Source organism: Natator depressus, chromosome 3 (assembly GCF_965152275.1).
Source record: "Natator depressus isolate rNatDep1 chromosome 3, rNatDep2.hap1, whole genome shotgun sequence".
Classification (NCBI taxonomy): domain Eukaryota; kingdom Metazoa; phylum Chordata; order Testudines; family Cheloniidae; genus Natator; species Natator depressus.
The window spans coordinates 127,546,196-127,567,318 of record NC_134236.1 but is presented as its reverse complement, the minus strand read 5'-3'; the positions used below and the strand labels follow the sequence as shown (position 1 = coordinate 127,567,318).

General features: G+C 43.3%; 1 protein-coding gene across 1 annotated transcript in view; it reads left to right on the top strand.

Moving 5' to 3' along the window:
* Nucleotides 1-203: 203 nt before the first annotated feature.
* The window catches only part of FRMD1 (FERM domain containing 1), a 66,608-nt gene continuing 45,688 nt past the window's right edge, over nucleotides 204-21,123 (top strand). Inside the window, exon 1 of the mRNA XM_074947018.1 lies at nucleotides 204-418. The gene's annotated coding sequence lies outside the window, so the exon portion shown is untranslated. The remainder of the gene's footprint in view (nucleotides 419-21,123) is intronic.

Genomic DNA, 21,123 nt, shown 5'->3' with positions numbered 1-21,123 from the left:
TGCCGGCACCGCCTCTCCACGTGCGCTGCCTTGAGAAGGCAACAAAGCGGCTCCTGCGGCGTGTTTACAGCCGCCAGCCGGGTCCGAGGGGGTAGCGCCTGGGGCTGCCTGGCCCCTCACTGTGCAGCCCGGGCAAGTAGCAGCAGCCGCCCGTGCCGCGTGTGCCCCCGTCCTGGCTCCGCTGGGGCGTGTCTGTGGGAAGCCAGTGAATGTATCCGCGTTTCAGTCCCTCTCCCTGCTCTCGGGGGTGGCGAAGGGTACCTGGCCGCAGGGTGTGAGCGAGGAGTTGCGCTGAGGCAGAGCATTGGGTGCTGCGTCCGAGAGAAGGAGCTCAGGTTCCTCCTGCGCTTGGCAAAATCCAACCCCTCTCGCCCTCCTAAAAAGAGGGAGGCGTATCGGTTGGCTGTTGGCTCCTGCGGTAAGTACTGAGGTGTACTGAGATCTATCGCAGAGCTACTGTTCTATCTAAAGTGAAGTATCAGGGTAGCCGTGTTAGTCTGTATCCACAAAAACGACAGGGAGTCCTGTGGCACCTTAAAGACTAACAGATTTATTTAGGCATAAGCTTTCATGGGTAAAACACTCACTCCTGCCCCCAAAAATCTGTTAGTCTTTAAGGTACCAGCGGACTCCCTGTTGGCTTTTATCTAAAGCGAAGTTTCCAAAGCCGCTGTTTTTTTGCAACAGGTTTGTATAGACCTAAGCTCCGTTATGCTATTATTAGGGATGAAATTTACTAAACCCGGTTGTGGCACATCCGTCCACTCTATTGTTTTTTGCTTTACCTACTTAAACGTGTAAGGTATTGCTAGTTTCCAGAGTCTTTAACAACAGAATTCTCCTATTGCAACAGGTGCTTAAATACAGAAATGAGGACCACTGATCAAAGCCACTCCATCTCTCCTGGTCTGCTTTTGGTTCTAAATTCAGGCTACTATGTTATTAACATAATGGGGGTTGACGTTTCCAAAGCTCGTTGGAACAAGTCCCCCCTTCTTCCCCACCCCACCCCGTCCAGAACATGAATCTTTAATCACTTGAATATACTTAGATGTAGACTACTTTGTTGTGGGAGTGGGGTAGTTCATTACTGTTATCATTGTTTGTGTAAGTGCAATACTCCATCTTGTCTTAAATGTCAGGATTAAGATATTTAGTGATGTTTTCCATTATCTTCATTTAGGGTTTTTAAATCATTCTTTTGGGAATTTCACTTTGGTGAGTTGTCTTTTATAGGCTTGCTTTAAGGAGTAAAATCTTGGTTCAGCTCTTTTCAATGTTGAGACTAGAATCTTTCATCTGTCTTTGTTCAGTACCCTAAATAGTCAGGTGCCTGACTCCTGTCTGCACTACAGCTTCTACCATTATTACCATTGATGAAGCTGAACCACAGGCGAATCCAACTATGAAGTTTCCTAGTGAAGGCAAGGTCTAAGAGAACTAGATGTTGATCCTTCTGTAGTGGTGGGAACATTTCTATGCCAATTCCTCCAGCAGTTTTGCTAACTGGCCTGTTTCTAGAAAAAGAGAATCACCTCTGATTAAAACAAAGCCCAGCTGAAGTAAGGGTTTGGATCATTTAATGACTCGTGGTAAACTTAGGGTTTGTTACTGTTACACCTGTCTCCTACTAAAAACCAAGAAAATTTACACAGACACCCCTTTCCTTTTCCTCTGTTTGGGAGCCTGTGATTTAGTACTGTATAATATAAGACAGGAGTCCAGACTACTTCAGTGTTCTTGGCCGATGCACTCCATTGCTTTTCTCCCTGAAAATGCTTCAGAGAGAGAGTGCGGTCAACAAAAAGAGCTTGGGAATTTTAGAAGGGGCAGTTAGTAGCTAATGTGAAAGTTGTTTTCACATAATTTTCTTAAAGAAATCTTAAGCAGTAAAGGAATATTGGGGGTTGGAAGTTGATCAGGTGGGAGTTTGTAACAAAGCAGAATTTCAAAGTAAATGATACTGCAAAATTTTTGTTGTGTCTCTGGCTACAAGTCAGATGTAAGGCAAACAGATGAAAATCTAAGATGTTTGTATATATAAATGTATTAAGTATTTCTTCTGAGGAGCTATAATTTTGCACAAATACAGATTAATAATGACACATTGTCATTGCTAAGATACCTTGGAGTACTACTGTGCCTCTCTGATTTAAGGTTATATTTTCTGTGGAAATGATGTGGATTGCAAACCAGCAATGCTGACAGTGTTCAGTCCTGTCATGAGAAGGAGTTCTCACTTTGTGTGGTGTTGAAATTTTATTCTTAGTCTCTTGAATAATCTTCAGTGTTGCCTACTGTGCTGGTATTTTCCCATCACTTATACACATTTTTTTTCATCAAGTTCTTAACATTGGTATAATTCATAGATTCTCATTGTGGTTCCTCCGTAGCAGATCACTCTCTGCATTTTGGTTATTAATCCTCTAGTTAAAATTATTAGTCTCTAGACTTTCAGAACATGTAATTGTTCTGGTACATGACTGAAATTAAAATGATTTTATTGCCACAAAAATGGCAAGACTTGGAAATAAATCTGTTGGAAGTAGTACAAGATGAGATTCTTGCATATTGATGCCAGTCTGCATGTTTTCACTATGTAAGCCTCTTTATGAGCATGAGGTATATTTTTGTGTTAATCCACACACATTTTGCAATAATTAATTCTTATGAATGGTTTACATTTACAACTAAAATCATCTTGGATATGGACTTCATATGACAAATAAAAACCAACTGATATCTTTCAGTTGTAAGCAGAGTATAGTCAGCAAAACTGTAGATCAATTAAATTCCACTGCCAAAAAAACTTAATTAACGCAAAGTTAAGGTTGCTTCTGGGGTTGCCTTGCGCCCACTGAACTCTGAAAGCCAGGAAATACAAAGGTAAGGTAATGCTTCACAGGCAACCTCGACTCTGGTTCCTTTGAACAATGTCTGGGAGTCTCTATGAAAGATCCCAGGCCAGTACCTTTATCAAGGGATCGATGGGAAAAACTCTTTAGAGTGCATAAATTGTTAAAACTCCTTCATCTTTGCCTTAAGGAATGCTTCAGGGCCATCCTCTTAGCTCAGTAAACTTTGTGGTGCAGGGTGGTGTGTGCCAACATCTCTAGTATTCCTAGGAGCAATGGGGGAGCACAGAAGATAGGGAGGATGTGTGGCAGTATGTGAATGCCAGTACAGATAAGGCATTCTAGTGGGCACAGAGACTGTGCAAGGGATTGTTAGAATAGTTCACCCCATCATGTTGCTTGTTCCTTTTGACATGGCTAGTGGATGTTGTGACCTGTGCAGGTGAGAGTAAGTACCAATCCCTGGCATGGCAATCTTTGGCACACGGCCTGCCAGGGTAATCCCTGGTGGGCTGGGCTGGTTTGTTTACCTGCTGCGTCCGCAGGTTCGGCCAATCGTGGCTCCCACTGGCCGCGGTTTGCCGCTTTAAGCCCTCAGCCTGCGCCACTTCCCGCATCCCCCATTGGCCTGGAGCGGTGAACTGCGGTCAGTGGGATCAGTCGAATCTGCAGACGCGGTAGGTGAACAAACCAGCCGGCTGGCCATGGGACTTACCCTGGTGGGCTGCGTTCCAAAGGTTGCTGATCCCTGTGCTATACTAACCAGCTGCAAGTACTCCCTGAATCAATACTGGAAGACCTAGTCTCCTGAGAAGTGTGTGTGTGGGGGGTCTAATTAAGAGTAATGAAGTGGAGTTGTGGTGAGCACAGAAAACTCATCTATGTTAAGTGTCCTTTGTCATCCCCTCAGGGCAGAGTTAAGGTAGTACCATGGGAGTGTAGTGTAGCAGGCATTACCTTAACTCTGTATTTCAGAGGTTTAAGTGTAGCCACTCTGCACATTCTGGAACGGTACAAGGCAGTGGTAAGTAACCTAACTCTGTGCTAACAACGTTTTTGGCAGTCAGTATCTTTTTTGTTGTTAAAGAAAGCAGGGTTAGTGAGGTGTGCTGGAATGAGGGGCATTGAAAGGGAGATGATTGTGAGGGCCATTTGGAGGGTTTGTGGCATCTGCCAGCAGTTTTGTACCTACCAACTGAGGACTGGAGGATTATGGTAGCCCCAGAGAACTGCTGCCTTTGCTGGGGGAAGTAGATCCATGTCCCTTTTCTCTCAGAAAGGAGGGAGGATGGAGAAGGGGAATGCCATGAGTCTGTGTAGTGAAGTGACTCTTCTGAGTTTTTTTTTTTTTTTTTGCCCCCCCTCTTTGTACACCTCTGAGGTATCAGACTTCACAGAAAAAAGAAAAGGAGTACTTGTACAAGTACTCCTTTTCTTTTTACGGATAGAGACTAACACGGCTGCTACTCTGAGGCTTCACAGAGAGTCAGACTTCCCCCACAGATAGCCAGACTTCCCCACTATCTTTTTGGGAAGTGTTTGCATCAGCGTTGGTAGCCACTTCTCCTGCCCCTCAGCCATGCTATTCTCTTCCTTCTCTGAACTTTGGGCTCTCCTAATGATGAGAGGTAACTACCTCTCTGCAGGGGTCCTCACGCCATGTGCTACATCACCTGTGCGCTTTTCTCTCCTCCAGTGGCCTCTGGTGGTGCAAGAGTCTCTACAAAATACGTTTCAAAAGGGCGAGGGTGTTTTAGCATGTAAGACTTTTACCAAAACAAATTATGTATTTCCAACATCGATTGCATACAATTTTAAAGAGCCACTTAGCTCCTGGAAAACTTTATATTGTTCAACCAAAATGTTTTTCAATGTCCTGTTTTTATTACTAGAAATCTGGAATGACAGCATGACAGCTCATCCGCACCTTGTAGTATATTGCTTTAAGTTATAATTTTCTGACACCTCTATTGGTTACTATAGAAATGTTCATAATGTCACAATGCCACTATGACTTCAGGTGAGGACTAACAAATGGATTCCTAAAGAGCAAATAACTTGCCAACATCTCAGCTTAAAAAATTCAGAAAGAAACAGAAAATGCATATGTATGCATAAGCACATATAAAAGAGTTCTATAGAACTCAATTTGTGGTAGCCTTTCTGGTCTATTATTGCGGAATAGTGTCTGCATCCTTTTGATAGCCTAGTTTGGAGAATTTTGTGGCAAATGAGTCTTGTATAAAAGTGGTAAGCTGAGTTTAAAAACTCATTAATAAATCTTAAAAGTGAAAGGATCAGCCATTTTTGCATGTGTGTGTTCCTCTGATTAATTTGAGTCCGTTCAGATACGATAGGAAGCTTGGTGGTGAGGTAGGGATGCTGTCTGTTTTAGATCTATATTCCTGGCATGCATACATTATCCCCAACAAAAAGAGTTAGTAAACAGTCTTTTTAGAGGATTCTGAACATCTTAAGAAACAAAGATGTATTGGATACCGCTCTCCATTTACTGTTACTAATTTGATCCACTAGCACTTCAGGTATAAGGGACATGAACTGGTGGCAAACTTTATATCTGTTCAGTGCACAACAAAGTAGTATTCCCACTGTTAGACTGATTCAGAATAATGTAAATGACTTGCATGCCTGATCTACTCCAAGGTTACGATTCTTCTGTTCCTACAGAAATTCCTTTTTAACTACACTGCTCCTTGATTATCTTAGCACTGTTTAGCTGCAGTCCCTTAATTCTTTCTGTGGTGGTGGTCAGCCTGCTATTTTAACCGGGACAGATTGAGGGGCACAGCCTATCCAAATAATCCTCTTCTAAGTGTGAGTCGCTCTTTAGCATTTTATTTTGCCATTCTTCTTCCTTGGAAAACAACATTGTTTTTCATATTTGTTTAAAATTCTTGGCTTCCTCTTTCCTTTCCCTGCAAGGTTTAACTTCATCATAGCCAGGAATTGTTTTCTGTACTGTAGTTTGGGTTCCTTTTTGTTTTTGTTTTTTAAATTTCCCTATTCCTTTAAAATTTGATTCCTAGCAGTACCTTGTGTGGCCCATGAAGCTGTATTTAATCTTAAAAGCACTGCTGTTAGTGTTAATTTTGTTGGGGTTTTGGCAGACTGGAGTTTTCGCTCTTCTATTGTACTAAACAGCAAGCTGTGTTCCAGAAATAATGGACACAAGATATCTGAAAGTCAACACATTTTACACAGATGAGGTGATGTTACTCTCTGCACTCACTGAAACTGACTACATTTTAAAGTAAGCACTGCAGAAATTGCTTTCTTTAAAAACCAAATCTGTATCCAGTATGGTGTAGACTCTGAATATTTGGATTTTGTGATTAAATTAACTATTGGGTAGCATTTGAATTGGAGGGAGAGAGTGTGGATTTTCCTTCTGGTGGAGTTCATTCCATTTTTTGAGATGGTATTAGCATAACTATTCTTGTCTGGGATGGGTTATGAGGAGCAGGGTTTTTATTTATATATTTTTGTTTTTAGAAGTGCATCAGATTACCCCAATTAGCATGTCATTATAAGAAACCTTCCTTAGGGAGGAGATTCTTAGACCTCTTACAAAGGGTTTATTTATTAACCACCTAACTCTCCAATATCTTGTGCACCATTCAGTGCAATCAGACTGACGCTCTTTGGCCATGTCTGCATTTCTTTCTAAACTTCTCCTGCTGTTACTGTAACATTTTGGGAGCACTAGAGCAGGCTGGCTGCTGATGTTCATGCCTTCTTACCACTATGTTGTCTAGACCTGCTTTGAGGTCTAGACAATATAGTAATAGAAATGCATATGGACAGTCTACATGGTTCTATCACTGTGTCTTCTAATCCTGCTCTGAGCAGATCTAGAGGTCATGGTGGTAAAAACATGTCTGTCTACATTAGCACTCCCATTGGTGGTAGCGCAGGTGAAGCAAGAGCAGAGTTAGATTTGCAGAGAGATGTAGATGCTGCTTTTGGGACCACTTTAAGACTGTGTCTTCACTAGGGAAAAGTGTTTAGAAAAGCGTTAGAAATATTTTGATTTGGTTTTACAAATAAATGTTTCTATTCAGGTTGACAGAACGTGAATCAGAATATTTCATCTGGGTCCTCCTCTTCCCCCCCCCCCCCCCCGCCACTAAACATCAAAACATTTCGGCAAAATCAAAATTTTCCCATGTTAATTGAAAATTTCCAGAAACTGCATTTTCTATAAAAACAAATTAACAAAACTACATTGGCAAAATATTCCTGACCAGCTGTGGCGCAAGGGTATAATTATAAATGTTACATTACCCTTCCAAAAAACCTCAGTATAATCCCAGCAGGCTTGACAAATGTAACAAGTACTTGAACTTGCCCTGGAGTGATACCAATAGTAGATCCCATTCTTTTACTTCTCTGAACCACTTGGAAAAAATATCCCAGCCCTAAGATGCTGGGAAGGAGGAGAGCCACATTTTCAGTCTTTCTGCCTTGTCATGGTGCCTTGGATGGGAAGAATTCCATTCTCAGCTTGCTATCTCATTTCTAGTAGCAAGGGGCAGTGCCACTAACTCTTTTCCTTCTGTCTTATTATGAGGATCAAGGGGTGTGTGTGTATAAAATTTTTTTCTCTGCCCCACTTTGCACTGCCAAAACACTCGCTCATTTCTCTCTCGGACTCAAACACATGAGCAGAGGAAGGGAGCACCAAACCTAGGAGTATTCTCTGCTCTGCTTTGTATTAGTGTATCAGGCAGTGTGTGCCACTCTCTACTCCAAGGGGAATTCTGTGCCAAAAAAATTTAAAATTCTGCACACAATGTTTTAAAATTCTGCATATTTTATTTGTCAAAATAACACAATATAATCACACCAGTTTCAATTATTATGGTAATTTATTTCAAAATACCGGTCAACAAGTATGTCTGTAAAAATTACCCCTCCCCCCCCCCCCCCAAAAAAGATTTAGGTAATTTTTTTTTTGACTAATAGATTTCTTACTAGTCATATTAATACAGAACTTTAAGTAATTCATTTAAAGTACAGTACAGAAATGTATTTCCCACACTTCAGAAGCAGTGCAAAGGCTTGTGGGGATAGGGAAGGAGCCTGGGAGTGAACATGAAGGGTTGTTGGGTGTGAAGTATGGAACAGGTTTTGTTTGAGGGGGCGGGGAAAGGGATTGTTTGGGAGTTGAGGAGCCTCCCCCATGCAGACCCTGACTGATCCCAAGCCTCTCCCATACAGTCAGCACATCTACCCCCATCCCCTTGTGGCCTTGCAGCACCCCTTTCATTCAGCCACTGACTCCGTGCTGTCACCCCACTAGCTCCCAGTCTGTACCCCTCCCCACCAGCAGCCAGCGTGCCCTATGGCTCCATGGGCAAGTTGTTGTGAGGAATGGCTGCTGGCTGTTCTGGTGACACAGCGGCCCCAGGTGGGTGAAAGGCATAATTGCAGCACTTCTCAGGCAGAATGTATTTTCTGCAGGAGAAAAAAATTTGTCAGACATGAATTCTGCACATGTGCAGTAGCTCAGAATTCCCCCAGGAGTAACTCTTCTTTGATCAGTACTGGATTGCTGGTTCTGCTTATGCATTGCCACAGATGTGCTTACTCTGATGAATGAGGGCCAGTGATGGAAGGGCAATGCACATGCATTTCTGGGTAGAGCTGAACTCTCTATTAGTGAATATCTTTCCAAGCCCTGCACCTTAAACCACAAAGAATAAGAAAAGTCCTACTAAAAATTACACTGGTGGTACAATTGACAATAGGAGCATGGTGTTTGGATGAACTTTGTTCTGTTGTATGTTTGTGTAGTGCAGTTGTGATGCAGAAGAGCCCAGATTCTGTTCTCTACGGCATGACATGCTCCATCCCATATTTCCACAGTCCCATACTGTGCTCTGTACACATCTAAGCTAATCAATAATTCTAATGGCTACTAAATCTTATTCATGTACTTGATTTATGCAGCCTGTACACATCCTATAAATCACGCAAGTTTTGTTAATCGATATTTACCGCAGAAACTGGAGGGACGAGCCTTGTAGAAATAAACAAATTAATTATAACGAAGAACTTCTTGTCAGTAGTTCAATTTCTTTTGCAGAAGGAGCACTTACAGCTACTGGGTCAATGGGGAAGGTGAGATGGGTGATCCATTGCTCCTTAAGGGATTTGCATAGACAAGGCATTCTGGCGAGAATGGTGTGCTGAGGAAGAAATACATGCTGTTTCTGTAGGCTTCACTCTTTCAGGGGCTCTTACATTTATATCTAAGATTTGCAAAGCAATTTTTTTTTAATATAATTGTCTATAAAAGTATGTTAAGGTCTCAAAATCAAGCCCTCAGAAGTGAGGAGGTGCTATAGTTAAGGATCCCTGTGTGATGTTAATTCAATCTCTTGTGCAACTGCATTATGATAAGCCTCTAATACAGAGGTGGGCAAACTGTGGCCCACGGGCCACATCTGGCTCACCCCTGGCCCCTTTCCTGCTGTTCCCCCTGCCCCGCAGCCTCAGTGAGCCGCGCTGCCAGCGCAACGCTCTAGGCGGCTGGGCAGAGCCACCAGTGCTCCGGGCAGTGCGGTAAGGAGGCGGGGGGGTTGGATAGAGGGCAGGGGAGTTGGGGGAGGTGGGCGGGGGTGTGGATAGGAGTCGGGGCAGTCAGAGGGCAGGGAACAGGAGGGGTTGGATGGGGCAGGAGTCCCAGGGGGGCAGTCAGGAAGGAGCGGGGCGGGGGGGGTTGGATGGGGGGGCGGTTGGATGGGGCAGGGGTCCTGGGGTGCAAGTCAGGAATGAGGTGGGGAGTTGGATGGGGCAGCAGGGGGCAGTCAAGGAGCAGGGCGGGGTGGTGGATGGGGCGGCAGGAGTCCCGCGGGGGCCATTAGGGGACAGGGGTGTTGGAGGGGTAGGAGTCCCGGAAGAGCCATTGGGGCGAGAAGTTGGGGGGGGGGGTGCGGGGGATGTCGGATAAGAGGTGGGGGCCAGGCCAAGCCTGTCTGTTGGGGAGGCTGTGTCTCCCCAAACTGGCCCTCCATATAAATTTGGAAATCCAATGTGGCCCTCGGGCCAAAAAGTTTTCCCGCCCCTGGTCTAATAACACTATCACCATCTAGTCTTTGCATAGGACCCCTCTCTCAGAGGGTGTCTTCACTGCAGAGCTTAACTCTGGTGCCGATCGTGAGGCTATCTTGCTTGGGGGTGTGCCGCCATGTTGCAAAGCACTATATGAGTTAGTCTCTTCACTGGTGCTGCACTCCCTGTGTGTGTCACTAGGATTTCTGAAGGCATATCCCATCATTCTAATGTGCTGCAGCAAGCTAAGCCATTCTAATTCTTTCCCAGTGAATTGTGGGAGAGCTTGTCTGTCCTTCTGGGCACCCATGCAGGGGGGAATTGTGGAAAGGCACTGGAGGACTATTGACATTCTATTGATTTAGGCTGCGTCCCCACTGAAAAGTGGGTAGGTTACCAGTCCAAGTGAAAACATAACCTGGGCTCTAACCCTTACGCTCAGCTGTGCCAACTAACTTGGGTTGAAAGAACCACTTAACTTGGGTAAAAGGGACAAGAGGAGGGTTATTGGTCACACCTGAGTAAGAGCACGGGCTAGCTCTGCATATCAGTGTTTTCCCTTCTTCTCTCTAGCATTACCTTTGTCTCACCCAGGTTCAGGTTCAACCTGGGGCTTAGAGTTGGTAGATAGTGCTACTTGCACGAGAGGAGGAGGAGCTGGATATCATTTGAGTACTGTTCAGCAGTTGAAACCAGTGGCTCTCAATTTTCACACACTTCTTCCACCTCCCAGCAATGTAATATAGATGCTAAAAAGGATGAGCACTCTACAGATGAGCTCACTGAGCATCCCAAAAGAAAGGATTGGAGCCACCTCAGCTTTCCCATCTACCCAAGCTACACCTTATGAGAAACAGTAATAAATATCAAATGCAAAAACTTGATGCAGGAGGGCAACTACAGATGTTTTCTCTCCCATCTGTAGACAGGAGGCTATCCATGAATAGCCTGAACACTAACTAGGAGGGATCCAGTATATTGGCGAAGATGTGTGTTTGGAGATGGTTCTTTCCTACCTTCTCAATTATCTTGTGCAAAAATAGGCTTGACACCAGGAGGTATTCTGCAAAGTCTTCTCTTTTCAGAAATGATTTCTTCAGAATAGTCCAAACTATGGCATGTTTTGGGCTGGATTTTCCCTCTCAAGAGGTGATGCCAGTCTGTCAGCAGGGGTGCATCATGCTCCTGACCAAGGGTCTGAAGTGCAGGTGGTGACTCGGATTTCTTCCGTCAATTCCAGTGTGCTGTGAGTAGGCCAGATTTTGGTGACAAGTGTGTGTTCCATCGAAGTATATGGATGCTTCTGTACAGAAGAATTAACTTACTTCTCATAAAGAAAAGGAGTACTTATGGCACCTTAGAGACTAACAAATGTATTTGAGCATAAGCTCACGAAAGCTTATGCTCAAATAAATTTGTTAGTCTCTAAGGTGCCACAAGTACTCCTTTTCTTTTTGCGAATACAGACTAACATGGCTGTTACTCTGAAACCTTTCTTCTCATAGAAGCTCAACAGTACCTCATGTTGTGTAGAGCTGGTTTCAGGCTTGGCATGGAGGCAGCCAGGGTTGAGAAATCTGGAAATATTCTCCAGGACAAGTTTTAGCTGCTTTGATGGCTGAGTGAGGAAAAGAAGTATCTTTTTGCTTCTACTATAACCATGTCATAAGATCTCTCTACCTCTAATTTCTGTCATTGGTGGGAAACACCAGTCCCTTCTCCCCCCATCTCATTGCATCTCATCTGAGAACTGTCGTGATCAGTGGAAACAATGAAGGGAGGGAGTATGTAGATGCTGTCATGTTGATGGTAGTGGCCAGTGTGTCACCATAACATCTCACCAGATCTTACATTCCTTAAAGCTGCTATTTCTTCTTCTAATTAAAGGGAATAACTGTGGTATCTCCCAGATGCCACAATGGGTAAGTGTTGATCCTTCAGATGAAGGAGGTTCCTATTTGCGTGGGGAAGGTAGAGTTTAAAAATCAAATTGGTCCCAATTTATCCAGAAATGTTTAGGTTCTTTAAATGTAAAGTGATAATTCCCTGTTCTTTTCCTCCACAAAGAAAATCATGCCATCTCACTCTAATTGTTTTGGGGTTAAATGAAGTGTATCATTTTTGGGATTGATTACAATACTTCAGGGCATGATGCTTGCTGTTCGCTGAAATGTATCCTGAGAGCCCATTTGAGGGTCAGCTGGTGAAATTCTGAATAGGGCATGGGAAGAGCTTTTTGAATAGCTGCTGATCTTGTGTGCTTTTCCTCTGTAATGTGCTGAACAATCCCTTTCTGTCACCTTCTGTCATCCTAAAAGATGTGTTCCCAAAAATAATCTGTAGTGATAGATAATAAAACACCCTTCCTGGATCGGGATAATAGGCAATTCCACTTTCTCAATTTGAGTGTTTTTTGTATTCTTTTTGGCCAGTGAAGTGTTACACTCTCTCTCTCTATTATTGTGGTAGTATGCAGAGACTCCAATCAGGATCAGGGCCATATTGTGTGGCACATTGTGCAAATATAAAATACTCTACTAAGAACTGTTCATTCCCTTTAGCATTCCTGTAACAAGCCTTGGGCCCAGTCTACACTTAAAAGTTAAGTTGACATAGCCACATAGGTCGGTGTGTGACATTCCCCTCTGGTGTTATCTGGGCCGGGGATCTGCTAGGTCACTCCAATCCTTGACTCTGGGAGCCAGCCTTACTCTGCTCTGCTGTGAGAACCCCCACTGCTGGGCTGTTCACGAACAGCCTCTGGCGTGTAAGCTGCTCCTTGGACTGTGCGACCGAAATACACTAGCCAGTATCTCCGGTCCCAGACACAACCCTCGGAACCTCCATCTTGTAGTGTCCAGTTATGCCTGCTGGATGCTGCAAGCTTATATGAGTTTGTCAGTTTAATAAAGAAATTGATATGTACCAGGTTTGTTATCCCAAGGGGAGCCTCTGACACACTTCAAACGCACAGCTTCAGGTAGAATAAACAAACCAATTTATCAACTATAAAGATTTTTAAGTGATTATAAGTCAAAACATAAGTCAGATTTGGTCAAATGAAATAAAAGTAAAATGCACTCTAAGCTGATCTTAACACTTTCAGTGCCCTTACAAACTTAGATGCTTCTCACCACAGGCTGGCTGGTTGCTCTTCAGCCAGGCTCTCCCCTTTTGATCAGTGCTTCAGTTGCTTGGTGTGGTGTCTATAGGTAGGGGAGAGAGAGAATGGCAGTCTTTACCTTTTATCGTGTTCTTTCTTCCCTCTTGGCTTTGCACCCCTCACTTCAGAGTCAGGTGAGCATTACCTCATCGCAGTCCCTAACTGACCAAAGAAAGGGGGGTGACTCACTGGAGAGTCCAACAGATCGTTTTGTTGCTGCCTAGGCCAGCGTCCTTTGTTCCTGTGAGGCTGGGCTGGGTTTGTCCCATACACGCCCTGCTGAAGTGTGAACTGCCCCTCTGCTTCTGGGGAGTTTTTGCCTGGGCTTATTTTAAGTTACGAGGATACGTTTTTGGCCTCATAACTATATACATGAAATTATAACCTATAACATTACTGCAACAACAATTATTATAACAACAATGCTCAGTGCATCATGAGCCTTCTGAAGACCCCCGACATGACAAAGTTTGCGTTGGATATCAGTCATTTTTATAAGGATGAACATGGGGGTGTAGGGTGTTCCCACAAGGTGTAGAACATCACAGGGGATGAGAGAAATTCACTCTTCTGGCCAACGAACCGATACTGACCTAACCCCCAATGTAGACACAGCTGTGTTGATGGAAGAATGCTTCTGTCGACATAGCTATCGTTGTCCAGTGAGGTGGTGTTCCTACAGCGATGCAGAAACCCTGTGTCAGCAAATGCTGTGTCTACACCTCAGGGCTATGCCAGCACACCTATGGTGATGTATCTGTGCCAGCGTAGTCTCCTTAGTCTAGAGTAGACATACCCTTGCATGCACAATATGTGCTCTAAATTGTGCACATGCTTGCCAAAAACTGTTGGATTAGACTTACTTTCAGCAAGGCTAATTGCTGTGTGGTCCTAAAGTCTGTCATTCTGAACCGTTTTATTGCCAGTGTGGATGTAGGCTGTCTGAAATGGTTCAACCAGTCCTCCCACTACTGTTCCACACTTGGCTAAAGCCCTTTCAGAACTGTCCAAGTCCACTACTGCTGGGAACTGTGTAATAGGTATTTGGAGGGAGTTGCTCCTGAACAGGTTTAGAACCGAGCTTCGCATGGAAGCAGAGGTGGACCGGTAACAGTTCTTGCCACAAATCAGCATTCCTAGTGTGGCTGTTGAGACCGCTGAGGCATCGTACCAGAACCAGTTTAATGTAGATACATCTGTGATTTGGTCCCTCTAGCCCAGGGTTGAAGCATACGAAGGGGCTATTGCCACCATTGTTCCCTCTAAACTGTGTGTGTGTACCCACGCACACAGATCCTCAACCCCGTGCACACAGCAAAACACTGCGCGCACAAAAATTTGCAGAGAAGCACAACAATTTGCACAGAAGGAATTTTTTGCGCACATGGCCTGTCAAAAATTAGAGGGAACATTGATTACCGCTGTTTGTACCTGTTCATTAGACTAACAGAAGGCTGGCCTTCAGGCACTGAATTCATCTGGGGGAAAAATGAATATTGTAGACTTTTTTTTTCTGTGGAAGTGAGGTGGCCTAATCTATACTGGGGCTTGTCTACAGGGCAAGTTAATGTGCAGCAAGCCAGGGTATGAATCTATAGTGCACCAGCTCGCTTCACACTAACTCACCATTTGGACACTGCTACAGTGCACTGAAAGTCTCAGAGCACCGAAAGTCTGTGCTAAGCTCTACTTCGGGACTTTGAGTGAGCTGTTAGTGTCCACATAGGGCATAGCTGCACTGCAAACTAGCATGCTGTAGATTCATACCCTGGCTTGCCACATGGTAACTTCATTTTCAAAGGGCTTGTCTACACAGTATCAGCTATCTGCTTCCCAGTGTGCAGACAGCCTGACCAGTAAATCATTTATGACGGAGGTCTTGTGAATGCAGAAATGGCAAATAACTCTAAGGCCCCTGAATTGGGGGGGTGATGAAAGACTGTCAAAGCTGTTTAGTAGCAGCTACTCATGATGAATCTAATCGCTTCTGAGAGGAGATGGTTGCTCTAGCTTCAGTTGCTGGGCTGAACCTTGGTAATTGTTGCAGTCACCAACATGAATTTTGTTACTCAGTTCAGCTCCAGTGCTGGCTGTTGGAGCATAAAGTACAATTTGAGAACAGTTTTATGATGCTGCTCAAGATATTTAATCAAAGCAACCTGGAAAATGCAAAGGCCCAAAAAATGTGTGTGTTTTTTTTTTTTTCCAAAATTTTGAGATGTGGGAGTTTGTATTTTTTTTTTTTTTTAAATGTGCCAAATAAAACCTCTTCTGCCACTCTAAGCACTAAGATTCCTGGCTGAAACAGGGAGCCTACAAATTAGTGGTTTCTTTGTTTGTTATAGTTTAAATTGCACTTTGACAAAGCAATTACATCTTGAAATTCGCTTCTCTGGGAGCTAAAACCTTAAGTCATTTTAAAAAAGCAAAGTACCCAAGAGACAGATGATTGACTTAAGCTATATTAATTCTTCTTCAATTCCTTTGCTGGGCTTTTAGGGTTTAATTGAGGTTAAGAGGTTGGAATCTGTGGTAAACAAAAGAATGGCATATGGACAGGCTGAAATTCTGTGTATTTAAGCAAGAGCATTCCTTTTGGCCATTTGTTTTCATTGGCGGCTCCAGGTTCGCAGTATAAATGTGTAAACTTGCTACACTGGTAGGTTAATAATTGCTTGGGCTTTTATCACATTCTGATATACTTCTTGAGAATAAAAGACTCACCCAGGAATGTGTTATCTGTTTCACCTGAAGGTAGTGGTTTGGAGTTACACATTACAGCAGCAGAGAAGATGTTAATTTGTTTTAAAATCCACCTCTGCCCCCCTCCACCACCACAAAAAAACCAAACTCCTAACCATTCTCTTAAATTCAGGTAGATCAGGGTTTCTCAGACTTCACTGCACCATGAGTGACCCCCTTCAAACAACAAAAATTACTACATGACCCCAGGAAGGGGGACTGAAGCCCAAGCCCCTCCGCTGGCAGCAGGGGAGCCAAAGCTCAAACCCTCCTGTGGGGAGAAGCTGAAGTTTGAGGGCTTCAGCCCTGGGGGGATAGGGGACTGTAGCCTGAGCCCTGCCTCCCAGGGCTGAAGCCTGAGCCCTCAGCTTCAGCCCTGGGTGGGGGGCCTTGGACTTTGGCTTCAGCCTGGGGCCCCAGCAAGTCTAAGGCCAGCCCTGGCGACCCCATTAAAATGCGGTCACGACCCACAGTTTGAGAACTGCTGAGGTAGATAAAGCAAACGAGCATCTTGTTCCTAGTTTTGCCGATTAATATTTTACAGAAATTACAGTGTTAAAGTGAGTGAGGTGGTGGTATCTTTTATTGGACCAGCTTTTCTTGATGAGAAAGACAGGCTTACACACAAGTCTCTCTCACTAACAGAAGTTAGTCCAATAGAAGATACTACCTCACCCACCTTGTGTGTCCTGTCCTAGGATTAACACAACTACAAAGAACACTGCAAACAACAAGAAGTTTTAAAGAGTTCAGTTTCTCTAGCTATTGTTGGTACGTGAGCATAATGTGAATTTTCACAGATATGTTTTACAGTAATCTCTTGCTCCCTTCTCTTGAGCTGCCTTGTAATTGTGTGAACGTATTCATTAAATTGGGCAGACTACAACTCTAATTTTAGATTAAGACTGTATAGTATCCTATGCAATGAATTTGATAGCTTAAACTAACAGCAACCCTATGCTACGAAGCCTGAGTGTACTCTGAGTCCCTCATGCTATTTACAAACTTCCTGGAGCATATGATGTCAGCAGGTAGTGACACGTGACCTATAGGTCTGGAGTCACTTTGCGGACATCTGTTATCTTACGTGCAGTTGTTTACAGTTATTGCTTGGAAGCAAAGAGAAGAATATATTAAAAAGAGAAGTTTTATTTTATTTATACACACACGAGAAGATAAATGAGGAATTGCTTACAAGAAAATATATTCTAGGTGACTTTTACTTGCCACCTTTTATAGAATCAAATCTGTTCCGTTTGTTGTATTCTAGATTTTTCTTTTTATCCTGAAAGTTTTACACAGCTGAAATTCTGATCTTAAAAAAACTGCCCCCTTCTACTTTATTAACCTAAACACATTAAATTAGTTGTTGCTCTTTCTGAGGAGTTTACATTAAGGGGGGGGAGTGTACTATTTGAAAGGGGGCGACGGTTATTGAATTTTCCAGATGAAGTTAATGAATCCAGTTTGTGCAACCTGAATATGGAAAATGGAGCACCTGAATGCAGAATTGAAGGGCAGGGCAAAGGGAAGAATCTAGTTTTGAATTAAATTTTTCTTTTGAGGCTTCTTTTGCCCTTTTAGTTGTGAAATTAAAAATATCCATTTGAGACATGCAGTTATTTTTAACTATTGTATTAAAGATATCCTTGTGCTTTCTGCAAGAGGAGTTAGTTTCTACCATGTCACTACTCCTTTCTTTACCCAATATTTGGATGGATTGATTTAAAGTACCAAAGCAACCTCAAATCATTCTTTGATTTTTTAAAAAAAAAAAAAAATTTTTTTAAATTGTCATTTCAGAATCACTAGTTTTAATGTTAATCTTTTATTTACTATGAGCAAGAATGCCTTTTTTTTTTAAAGGGAAACACAGCAATAACTTCAAGCAATAAGGTGATAAGTAGCTTAAATGTCACTTGTTCTGATGCTTAACTTCTACATTTCAGGAAAAATAGGGAAGCGTTGCATTTGTGATTCACAAGGCACAAACTTAATACTCAACAAAAACGGGTTAGCAGTGATTTTTAGTGGTATTTAGTTCAATCACATTAGAACAATCTGTCTTAAACTTCTAATAGAACCTCGCAGTGGATTAAATTGCTTACTGTAATTCTTTATCTTTGAGGCTATCCTCTTGCAGAAGTTTCACTTTTGGGTCTTGCACTCAAGAGAACTTTGGAGCAAAATTCCCACTCTTATTTTTAAAGAATATACAATGTGCTTTCCCCATGGTGTGAATCTGTATTTCTAAAAGTATCCTGGGTTTTCTCTTTTTGGGATGCCAGGAATCGCTAATCTGAGGCTCATCGTACTTGGCATCTTCTTCTAAACAAGCTCATGAAAGCACTGATAAGACCCTTGAGAGTGGAAGTCACTGTATTTCTTTAACTCTTTTTCAAATGCTTCATTCTAGATCACTTTTTCCCAGGACTTTGGGGGATTAGCTCTGGCACATTGGGGGAGATAGCATGTGGCCCACTGTAGGTTTGGGTCATGATGAGTTAGAGGTTCTTTTCATGGCTCCTTTTCAGGGTCAGAAAAAGCAATGTCTGTGTTTTCAGCCAAAGAGTAGTGAGCTGGAGGTCTGCCACTACCCCACTCCCAGATGTTGCTCTTTGGTTTTTCCCCTTTCTTAGTTCCATTGTTCCCGTCTCTGATGTTACCTTGAAGTCACTGCAGTCACACTCATAAAGGTAGCCTTCAGGGCCAAAACGAAGAGTCCATGGGAGCCTAGCAGAGGTGGGGCTTCCCTGTCTATTTTAGGATTTTCTATAGTGCAGACTGCTTTAGTATCTAAATACTTCCTAGGTAAATTAAGCTCCTTGGTGGACTTTTTTTATTCTTTTCCATGCCCTGGTAAAAAAAAAGCTCTGCTTTTGGATAACTTCTTTCTTTCCTGTCCCTCTGCCATTGTTCCACTGATGGTAGGAAAGCTTTGTCCACATAGGAGGACTTACATCGTGCTCTGGATGAATCTGACCTCCTCTGGAAGCTTATTCACCAACATTAAGCCCTCCTAAATGAGAAGCATTTATCTCTGGCTTCTGCATGGACTGACCTGGGCTCTGTGAGCAGTATTGTCACTGAGGAGCATAATTGTCTTGCTGGGTCATCAGTAGAGACGTGGTTATTGCATCTTGCCTCTTGAGGGCTAGTGCCTTAGACTGGGAGCTGGTGGAGTGGTCGGAGCACAGGGGTGATGTGCCATTGGCAGCCCGTTCTACTGAAGGCCATGGCTACCCACGGACTGGAGCCCTTGGCATTGCTTCCACCTTCAACCAACGTACAGTGAATTGCCATAATCCAGTTTGGTGGTTGTAACGTTGACTGACCAGATACCAGGTCATGTCAGAGTGTATTCAGGCCAATTCACTTGTGTACTAGTACTATATAGAGCAAAGCGATTTTTGTTAAAGGTATAAGTGTATCTGGTGTTTGTTAAAATGAATGGAACGTTTCTTGCATTGATTTCACTTGTATGTATCCTGTTATAAAGCAATAGCAAACGTTTACATTGGAAATACCCCTGTGCCTAAATAACCATCAAAGAAGTCTGTGGAATGCTAATGAAGGTCTTTAACAGAAAGTGCTAATTTCAAAGCAAGTGGCCATTGTGTGTGATTACCGGAGGTCATTGACTCAAAATGCATTCCTCACTCACTGGACATCAAAGGAAAAGCCCACATGGGTAGAGACACTGTCAGCCTGCTTTGTCAGCAGCGACTATAAATATATGGATTCTAGGAAAGATCCTTCATCTCTGGACTGTTTGGACTCTTACAGGGAAGTATACCAGATACAAAGCAAAGATCCCCAGAGACAAAGTGGGTATTCGGAAAGACTTTTGGGCAACTGGCAGTTTATTACATCACTGCCACCATTTGGAATTACAAAGTGTGACTCACCTGTTTAAAATATTTTACCAGCTTTAACCTCTCAATAACTCTCATTTCCTTTTCTTAGGGCTTATCTACACTGGCACTTTACAACGCTGCAACTTTCTTGCTTAGGGGTGTGAAAAAACACCCCTCTGAGTGCTGCAAGTTTCAGCGCTTTAACGTGCCAGTATAGACAGCGCTGATAGCTATTCCTGTCGTGGAGGTGGGGTGTGTTTTTTTTTTTGTTTTTTTTTTTAGAGAGCCCTCCCAGCGCTATGCCGCGACTACTCAAGCCATGTTAAAGCGCTGCTGCGGCAGCGCTTTAACATTGACGGTGAAGATGTGCCCTTAGCTAATAATCCTGTAGTTCGTTTCACTATAGAATTGGCTGCCAGCATTGTCTTTGGAATAAGTTCTGGAGTACCAATTGATCTGGGATAAGTGACAAGTCTCTTGTGACTGGGAGCAACCTGATGTGGTGTGACTTTTAGCTTAAGTGACCATTATCACTAAAAGAAAAGGAGGACTTGTGGCACCTTAGAGACTAACACATTTATTTGAGCATAAGCTTTCGTGAGCTACAGCTCACTTCATCGGAATGCATCCGATGAAGTGAGCTGTAGCCCACGAAAGCTTATGCTCAAATGTGTTAGTCTCTAAGGTGCCACAAGTCCTCCTTTTCTTTTTGTGGATACAGACTAACACAGCTGCTACTCTAAAACCTGTCATTATCTCTAAGTTCATTTTGTCTGGGTGGCAAGATAGACTGGAGAGCCCAAGGGGACAGTCTCTGACTCCGTGGTAAGACTGGTAATTCCGGAGTTCACATTTGTTACTGGCTTGGTGAAATCTAATTATGGAACACACCATCAGCTTGGAGTGTCTGCCCTGTTTTATGACAGTCTGCCCTGAGGTAGACACTCTCTCTCAGTCTGAGCCACTCCAGACAGCATGACAGAAGTGACAATGCATGGATCATTCTGACAAGTCCTCCTCTTTCTGGGGGAAAAGGGACAAAATTTCTGAACAAGTTGATGGGGAAATAAAGCTGGTTGGTTCCTTGGTTTTGTTTTCGTCTGTGTGGCCTTCTAGGTTAACTGAGTTAAACAGGACTGAGGCTTCCCATTATTCATTCACAAACAGGGAAGGGAGCAGTTGCTTTCGATTTAAAAGCAGGAGACAGTGATCCAGTTATTTCCCAATTATTTTTCTTATGATCAGCATCTCTTCAGTGTTGCGTGGGTTCAATTTGGGCCCAGGTACTCTTCATCCAGGAGCTAGTCTCCTTTAGGCACATTGACAGCCTTATAATGGCGATGGTTGCATCTGTGGCAAAAGCTCTAGAGCTGGGTGTCATCTGCAAACTGCAGACCAACAATATGCAGGTGTAGGAGGCAGCAGTCCT